The following is a 9,922-nucleotide window of genomic DNA, read 5'->3' as shown; positions in this document are numbered from 1 at the left end:
GGAACCGCCGGCCGAACTCGGGCCTCCGCGGCGGGTTTGAACCCGCCGGTCCTGCCCGCTGCGGCCGGGTTTTGGCTGGAGAAAGCCTGCGAGGAGGCAGAAGGGACTCGAGAGAAAGCGTCTGCTTCGGGCTGCGGAGGAACCGCGCCCCGGGACCAGGAGGCCTCGCGCGTGACCCGACGCGCGTTCGTGTGCGCGCAGATGAGGCACGGTCGTGACGTGACGGGTTTCCCTGATTTCCCCTCTATAAACAGACACGCAAAATAAACACGCGCGCGTGCACGCTAACACGCAAGAAGGGGTGAAGTGAGAGAACCCGCTACGCTGGGCGGCTGAGGTCCTCGTCTTCCGACTACAACACATGCTAAAAAGCAGCCGTGACCACCTCTTTGCTTTAATACACGCAGCAGATTTAAACAAATACATGAACTGAGAAGGCTATACAATACAAGATACAATTTTGGGGAAAAAACATTTGTGAAGGTCGTCAACAGCATAACAAATTCCCCACGTGCACTGGAAGGTTTTGCAAGACCTCGAATGTAATAAAGTTGCTCTGTTCCCTAATTTGTTTGGTTTTATCTCTGTCACAAAAGCGCCATCGTAAAGCTGTTCTCCAAGGACTGTCATAACCTGTGACAACAATTTTCTTTTTTTTTACTTGTAGACACCAAAAATGATTTCTGGAGAAGCCCACCGTGCTTTGCAAACAAGCAAATATAGCAGCGGCAAACGTGTATATATATGTTCCAGTAGAAAGAATGCTTCCCTCTCCATCAAATCTTTGCTGGAGGAGTTGAGTTCGCTGTATCAAGAGATTTGTAGAATTTGTAAAATTCTGGATTAATCTTATCTGGAGAGTACACGCAGTCTCCCCCTGCTTTCTTTGTATTCACAACTGTTTTCTCAACTTCTTTGCCTCACAGCTGCAGCGCTAATAAATTATCAGCCCAGTCACCTCCCTCATACTGGCTGAGCTGAGTCTTCTTCAAAGCCAAAGGAGTGAGCTGCTGGACGGCTTGCGATAGAGGCGGCACGCTAACAAGGGGGGTGTGAGTGAGCTTCAACTTCTCTTTGGTCATGACTTCACAAGCCTTGTAAAGCTGCCGGGCAGGGTAACCAGATAAAGCGGAGATTAAAAAAAAATAACCTTTGAGATGAGGCCAGATCATCTTTGATCTCGGGCAAATTTGTGCTGCTCTGTTACTCTAAGCTCGCACTAAAACAGACCTAGCTGGCGGCAGAAGAAGGAGCGGAGGAGTTGCCTGTGCCGTGTTGGGAGGCAGAGGGATGTTGCTTGCTGCCATCTCGGTCCAAGTGTCATGATAACAGGGACGAGTCTGAAGGCATTTTGGCATCTCCATGAGCCAGGTGCGGTAGCAGCCCCTTGGAAATACTGAGCGTTGGCACAAGTGACGGCAGCCTCTAAGCTGCTCCAGCAGGTACCAGAAGAATGTTCGGCAGTGCGTGGGTCAGCAGTTGGGGCAACAGGCAGGTGGTTGGCTTGTACTCTGGGCTTGTAAGCGAGAGCAAAGATGGGGGCCAAACTGTGTTATCAGACAAATGCACAAACTGGATCCACTCACATCTGGAAGTAGCAGCCAGCCAAATATATTCAGTATCAAACATTTGCAATGGGATAGTTTCCTCTGAGTCTCCATGACCCAGGCTACTAGTGATAAAAGGAAATTCACTCTATGTGAGCCAAAAGTTATTCCAGTGCCAAATTCCCCCCGCCACCCCCCCCATCATCCTTCCCTTTCTGTGCTCCTGCCTGGCTTCATGCGAAGGGCATTCAGTGCTGAGCCAAGCTTCCTTGTTTCCATTTGTTTTGCTGTTCACCTTAATGTTTTCCTTTCCTTTCTCTTTGTGTCTCTCTCAAAGGCTGAACAATGTCGTGTATGCAAACACACTCAGTCTCCCAGCCACTGGTGGGAAGACCTTGACACCATTCCACGCTGCTCTCTAGCTAGGCAAGACTCCAAGATAGCAAACTCACCATAGGGGAGCAAGTGGCTGCGGGCATAAACATGATGTCCAGTGCCCTCTTAGACCCACCGTGGTATCCACACATCAGCACAGGGCTGGCAGCTATGGCAGGGGTCTTAAAACAGACCTGTGTCTTTCCAGAATCACAGCTAGAGATGGGGGAAGACACCAGAAGCCGTAGGTAGGCAAGCTCCCAGCTTGTCGATTTACCCCTTTGCTGATGTAAATTGGAGTAGCTGCACTGCCTTCATGGAAGATTTGGGCCCCTGTTAGTTTTGTTCTTTTTTAAGATTTTTTTCCCCCAAATTAAAGAAGACGCAAGCTCAGTGCCAAATCAGATGAGCCCATCATACATTTTCAACTGAAGCTGGCTGATTATGTAAATGTTTCATTACAATCACAGTTTCCAGTTAGACAATGGCCATTCTTCAGACCATTTTCACATTTTTCAATAGAAACTTAGAAACATCAACAATATAAAAGACCATGGCCCTCTCAAGCCCAGTACTTCTCTTTGAATAGAAATTTTAAAACACGGGGTTTCACTTTGATCTGAGGAGTTGCCTTTTCTCTTTTGCCATTTCCAAATAAAAACATTGGTCGAAATTCACCCTGTGTGTAAATATCTCCCATATTATGATTTTTTGTTTGCTTTTTAAGAGAAAAAAAAAAAAGGTCTGTAGCAGTGTGCCCACTCAAACCCAGTGGCTTACCAGGGACCACCTCCCATCGTGGTTCCCTGGTGATGTGCAAGCTGCTTTGGAGCGAGCTCCACAGACAGCTTCCAGCAGTGTAGGTGGAGATAATTGTGTAAGTTCTGGCACGAGTGTATTCACATGCTCATTTTCACGCATCCAGCAGCAGACCAGCAACACCTTATTGCCTTAGTGGCTGCTGTAAAGACCCCACCAGTGCCAGTACCTGCATCTCCTGGTAGCACATAAAAGCGGGGCAGGGCAATAAAAGAGGAGAATGCAAGGTGGGAAGCGATGGAAAGATGCAGGCTGAGATGTCTGACTGGGTGAACAGCAAGGGTACAAGACTGGCGTTCCCATGGGTTGGAGGGGGGAGAGTGGAGGATGCGAGGGCCTGGGTACATTTTCGGTCATGGTCTGATGAGGCGGGGGAGAACAGTGTTGGATCCTAGACTGAGTCTAGTGATGCAGTAGAGAAGAAGCCATGCCTCTCTGAGCCCATATGGATCAGCTGCCGCGGGACCAAGAGCTGCTACTGCCGTGGAAGCCCTGTAGCTGCTGGTTTGTAGGCAAACTACGTTTGGAAACATGTGTTTGAGAATCCCTAAGTCTTTTTAACTAATCCTCTTAATAGAACAGAAACAAACTACACTGCATTTCTCAAGGAGCAAAGGAGATTATTTGTTCATCTGCTTGTACCTACCAAATAGCATGTGTCAGTATAAAGGCTACATATTTATGCCATGATTATCATTTCCTTAATAAACAGTTTCTGCCAGAGGACCCAAATAGCTTTATAAACCTTGTCCCTGTATTAATGCGGGCAAACTGAGGTGCTGAACGGTTGGCACTTGAGGCTTTCCAAGAGATGTAAAGGAGTCAGGCACCCAGCTCTGCCCGGCTTTCCCTGGGAGCTGTGCATCTCAGCCCCCTTTGGAAATTCCAGCCTAAGCGATTTGCCCCAGGGTCACGCAGTGAGTCAGTATGTGAAGTGGGAACGGAGCCAGGCTATCCTGACTCTCTGTTTCCTATCCTAACCGCTGGACTACTCACAGGATATTTGATCATGCAAATCTCCTTGCACAATATCTTGTCAGCAATGTTTTGCCATGAAAGAATTGTCATCCCTAACAGCACATGGGATCCCTTGAAGAGTGAAATAGTAAACCCAAGACGTTCTATGTAGTCAATACTACAGATGACACATCCCACTGTCAGATCTTATTACAATCAAATATTTGTGGTGAAAGGACCAAGATGAAATGATGCAGTCCTGATAAAATGGCCATTAAAGACCAGATGTATGCACCTGGAAAATGAGACACACTGCATTAAGTATCAGGCCACAAGTATTCCATTTCCTATTTGGGGTCAGATCTAAAGTCAAATGAGATCACTTCTCATGCTGAGAAGATGCTTCTTGGTCTTAAAAATTCATGTAAAAAATGAAATAATGCAGGTCAGGTATTTATATATGTTCACCGAACCTAAAGAAAAGTATGTTATATTTGTATATATAAACTCAGTTAGCCAGTGAAATAAATGTAAATGTAAATATAAATATATTAGTGCAGCCAGGAGGAGAATTTGGCACTGTAGATGAAACTGTCCCTAGTATACTGAAATTAGTGAGTTATAGTCTGCTATTTGTTCAGTTATATATATATAAAAAGTATTCTTTTAGCACTTGCCTACTCAAATTTTGCACTGAAATGAGGAACTGTTATGGATACCCTCAAACGGCAGGTTCAGCTTTATAAATTATTTTACATTTAAAATAAACTATAGACATTAAATGTGTCATTTTCATTCCGTGGGAAAATAAGAATCCAGGGAACTAGTTAATAATACAATACTGTTCTCTTCTTGATCCAGCAGTAAATAAATACAACTGGAATTTAGAAAACATTTCCCTTGGTATTCTATACAAAGACTGCACTTGCTGGAAGCTTTGCAGCGGGATGTCCATTAACTGAGTACATAATCTATCACCTTTCCATTACAGTGTCTTTAGCTGGAACACAAGACCAAGAAAAACATAATTTTGTCTTAAAAATAGCCACAGTCTCCCTCAGAAGCAGATTACACTGAGCTACAACAGACTGTCTGGATGGGGAAAATGTTCCTCATTTCCGCATGCCCATAGCCTGTTAGCATTATTTACACCATGGGACTTCCTAGATACTCGGAGGAATGGAGCTCATTCTGCTAAGCGCTGTGGAAACATGTCATGAAAAAATAGTACCTGCCTGCAGATACAAGCTTTACGCTTACACTGTACTCCTCTGTACTGCTTTGACAGTGCAAATCTGTTCCAGCTGCCATTTTCCAATACATTTGCAATGCCATGGTTTGCTCCAGGGTACATGAAAAACTATAACGTGCCTTTTAATTATCATGTACCACCAAAGATGGGAAAGTGGAGCAGCCAGCCAGCCTTGTCTTTGCATCCAAGTGGGTAGAGGACATGACTAGGTCATACCTTTGCATGCATTTGTGCCTACCGGAGTGTTTAACAGCTTCATTACCAGGTGAGTGGAACTACAAGAGCCATCTTTCCATTCAGCAAATTATGTTCACAATGAAGGGTAACCCCCCGCAGTGTAGCTGAAGCCCCATGGTAGAGAAGGGCAAGGAGCCACTGAACATGCCGGGAACATGAGCAGCCGGCTTGGAGGAAAAAGGTTTAAGGCAAGCACTGACATCTCAGTGTGGACTTCTTTGTTACTAAGATGAAGACTCAGGACATGAGCATATTTGGACACTAATGCGGATGAAAAATGCTTCTAGGCAATTCACTGTTTCTCAGTGAGCTTGCCTCTTTACCAGGCTGGCAGCTCCATTTTGAACATGCGCTGCTTCTCGTCTCCTGCCTTCTTGCCTCCCTGGGAGTAAAGTTCCAGCCAGCGGTGGCACAGACCTAAGCAAAAGCAGGCTGTGAGAAGGAAACAGCCAAGCGTGCAGGTGCAGATAGCCCTGAGCAGTACCGCTGAGCATGGCCATACCAGCTTTTGGTGGCCACAGTGAGCTTTACATCCAGCCACCCCCCAGAACTTCCTTCTCATTCCCATTGCATTTGGATTGCAATTGTCAAAACCATTTGAAAACCTCTCTACCAAGGCAATAACCTAGCTCCTACTGAGGAGAGTTGCCAGGGAGGTGGGCCAAGCTGGCAAAGAAGTCGCATGTTATTTATCTGTGGTCACTGGTCAGGACAGACCAGAGAGCCTGCTATGCAGTGGCAAGAACTGACCATCAGCTGCCTCCAGAGCTGAGGATGTAGCGGCTGTAACCGCTTTTCCTTCCGCAAGCACCCTGAACAGGGGGACCTGCACCGTGATCGCACCTCCCTGTCTTTGGCTTTGACAGGAGACCTGGAGGTCAGAGGTCCTCCCAGCATCTGCCCACTGCTATCCAGGGGAAATGCTGGCCCAGACCTACGGCAGGGGAACCTTGCTTGGGAGACCTCAGTTCCTCTTCAATGGGAGCTGACAAAAACTCACGAGCGAGACCAAAACCTTTAGCTGGGTGAGACTATGGGTACCTGGATGTTTGCGTCCATCCTGTCCGGGCTGGGTTATTGTAGTGACTATCTGTGTCTGGATCCAGAGGCAAATAAACCTGTTCTCCTCAGGGGAGCAGGTTAGCGTGAACCCTCATTTTTCTGCTCTCTACCCCTGCATTGGTTTGTTGTGCACTTCATTCTCTGCTTCCAGCTTTTACTTCCGATTTTCCAAAGATTCTAAGGTTGACTTAGGACCCACTTGAGTCATATCACCACCATGATATCACCACCCTGACTCATTCAGTTCAGCTGTATTCTACGAGGATAACACGGCTTACAAAGCCACAGATGAATCAAGTAAACAGAAAATGTTTTATGAAAGGGCATTCAAATGAGATTATAAAGATAGATTTAATACTATGCTAGTAGTATGACTAGTGCTTGGGCATGTGACAACATCTTCCTCTTTACAAAGCATTTTTTCTCAGAAATAGCATGATGATGATACAGGTGATTAAAATGTTTCCCACTGCTTTGACCAGAGACAGAAAATCTCTCCTGGTAGTCTCCATGAAACATAGATCTCATTTACCTCACTAGCATTTCAACATCCTGGAAATAAATTCTCTAAAGCCTCTAAGAAAGCCTTTGCCTACAGTAGGAAATGGAGTAATTTCATTTAACCTCAGCCAGTGCTGGCTCTGGGTTTGCTGAAGGTGTGGACAAAAATAAATACACCAAACACTTGTGGTACACATGGCTAAAATGCAGTTGAAGGCAAGTAGGTAAAAAAAAAATTGGCCTGCTTTCTCCTGACAGGTTGGGGCAAATCTCACCTGTGTATGCACATTTGGTTTGTAATCCAGTCCTTAGTTGGGCTCCTTCATTGAGAATGACCTGTTTTGTCTTAATTTTATCCCTCCCTGAAACCAGGGGTTTGTGTAACAGCTACACAGAACAGCTGCTTGGACTATGCATGGGCCAGTTTACATTAGCCTGGTTTTTCTTGAGAAAGTCATAGTTTAAACAAATGGTTATGTCTATTTTAATCATTTTTGTCTTCTTTTGAAGTGTTTTTTCAAACATTAGCTTTTTTTTCCTTCAAAATCAAGTTTAGCTTTACAAATTAGTCTGCTCTGTCATGTCCCCTTTAAACACAGCTGTTACTACAATGTAAACATAGGTTTAAAAATGTAGATAAACAGTTACAAGAAAGAGATCTTCAAGTGTTTTTAACACATGGTCAGTTCTTGCTTACTTGATTTGCCTCAGTTTAAAATTAGAATTCAAAATACACACTGTATTTCACAGATGTCAGCCCTTCAATAATAACACTTACATAGTGCTTTACATTTGCAAAGTGATGAACAGAGAGACACCAACTAATAATCCTCCAAATGCCCCCGTGAAAGAAGCGAGCATTATTTTATAGGTGGTGAAATGGAGTTACATTGGTTAGAGCAGGAAACATTTGCAACATTTTCCTACCCTTGCACACAGCTCCAGTCCTGTCAGCGATAAGAGCTGCTTGGAGTCCCGCTAGTGCTGCAATTACTATATAGTACCTTCTTTATGTAGCTGCAGCCTATTGGAGCACAAGGCAGGGACCAGGGCTTACTCAGTGGGACTAAACAGTTGTTCAGTCCCTGTTCCAAAAAACACAGAAAATCAAAATTAGTGGTGAAAATACCCAATGTCATTATATTGATAGACCCCAGGCTACCACAAGACACTGGTCAGAAATAACCAACAACATATTAGAAATGAAATGGCAGGGCCAATGTCATCACCGAGGGACGCAGTGGCTGGAGTTCAGAGTGAGATTTAAAAGCTTCTCCCCTGAGACTTTCGGCACTCATCCTTTCTTGGCAACATCACCTCTCTTTAACAGAGATATTCTTTTGCCTTTTCTGAAAATTTTGCCATTATGTTCAGCAGCTGGCCCGCCAGGACATTACCACCCTGTTAAAAGAACGTCAGTCATGTAACGACAGAGTGCGCGTGATTTTAATGTGAATACTTCTGTGAATGAGAGAAAGGGCATGGGGATCATAAATCTGAAGCAAATGTTTTCCTTTTAATGAATTGAGAATGACTTCAAACTTAGGAAGTACTAAAATAAAGTGAAATTATGAATGAGCTCTCCCTTCATGGTTATCTCTAACAACCGAAAGTAAAGTGTATGGTATTTGTGCTGCATTTATATCAGACAAGTGGGAATGCCTACATAGCCATTAAAAGTCTAGCATAAAATATTATACCGTTTGTTTTTTCTACAAGACTGCATACTGGTTCCCCCAGATGAAGTTACACATGTGCTTTCATCCCGAAAGCTCATTTTCAGATACTTAGAACTATGTTAAAACATCACCTTTTTGGAATGCATGTTTCCAGTGTTGGACTGAACTGCTTCAAGCAAAATTGGATAGCCCTTTTGAGAAAATGGAGAGTAAAATAGTATGTTTGGGGCACTATAAAAACTACTTATTTTGCTTTTTTAAAATTGAGAACAGTTGCTTCTTAGGAAACAGAACTTCTAATTTGCCCTGAGTGGTAGGACTCAGTGTCAGGTATCATCCTCTGTGGGAGCTGGGTACCCCGATCCCTTCTGAGGCTGTGGTCCTCAAGTTGTAGAAGATCAACCAGTTGTGATCCTCTGAGAAGATCAGTTTTGAGCTGGCAGAGTTCAGTCCAATGTGTTTGTGGGTGCCCAGTATATCTTGTCACATAATGGACTATTGATGTAGGAAGAAGGATTTTTTTTATGGTTTAGGCACTGAAACTGGGAAAGACACAGAGGATTAAGACTCATTTAACTTTAGCCATCCAAAAAAATTAGGTACCCAGGTTCACACTGTCTGTGGTCAATGGCAAGAGACAGGGTACCACCGAAGGAAGGTCTATCACAAAACAGTGTTTCTAAGGTAAAGGAGATGAATTGCTCCTCAGAGGCACACTTGATGAAATAGAGAGCTGAAATAGTTAGCTTTTAGTGACCTAAAACTGCTGAGATAAAAACTACTTTCATACCAAATGCTTATCAGCAAAATAAAAATAAACCTAATTTCTTCATGCACCCTGTAGTCCCTGCAGCATGTCCTTTGTTATGAGTATCTACAGTATGTAATGTGGAAGGAGGGAAAAGGAGGTCACTCTTTTACGTAATACAGAGCATAAATAATATCTGTTTTCTGATATTCCATGCTAGCATGTGAACCAAAGGGAAATTTCAATCCAGTAGTTGCTCTGCTGTTAGTTTATTTATAGTCAAATGCCAGAGTAAGCAGAAGAAAATGGACTTTCATTTTTAATTAGTGGATGTTTTTAAAATAACCTTGCACCTTCCCTTCCTTTTGTATGATATGCAAAGAACATGGCTTCGTGAAAGGCTGTTATCACAGGAGAAAGTGCCAAAAAGAGACCTTCTTCTGCCTGGTACATTGTTTCCAGTCATTTTTTAGGGGAGCCTTGTCTTACTGAGCATGAAAATTGTGTGGACTGGAGCATTGCACTGCTACCTAGCAAATAAAGCACATACATCTAAAAAAATCCATACCATCCACTCTAAGAAAAAAAAGGAGGGAAGGGAAGGGAAAAAGGAAGGGGAAAGCACAAAGATGGGGGTGGGGAAAGGAAAGAAAGAGAAAGGAAGAAAGAAAGAAAGAGGAGCAGGAGGGAGAGCGAAGGGAAGGACGGATAAAGAAAAGAATAAAGAAAAGACAATGAACAGCTG

Source organism: Haliaeetus leucocephalus, unplaced genomic scaffold (genome assembly GCF_000737465.1).
Source record: "Haliaeetus leucocephalus isolate CR32 unplaced genomic scaffold, Haliaeetus_leucocephalus-4.0 Scaffold151, whole genome shotgun sequence".
NCBI classification, from domain to species: domain Eukaryota; kingdom Metazoa; phylum Chordata; class Aves; order Accipitriformes; family Accipitridae; genus Haliaeetus; species Haliaeetus leucocephalus.
This window is presented reverse-complemented; position numbering follows the sequence as displayed.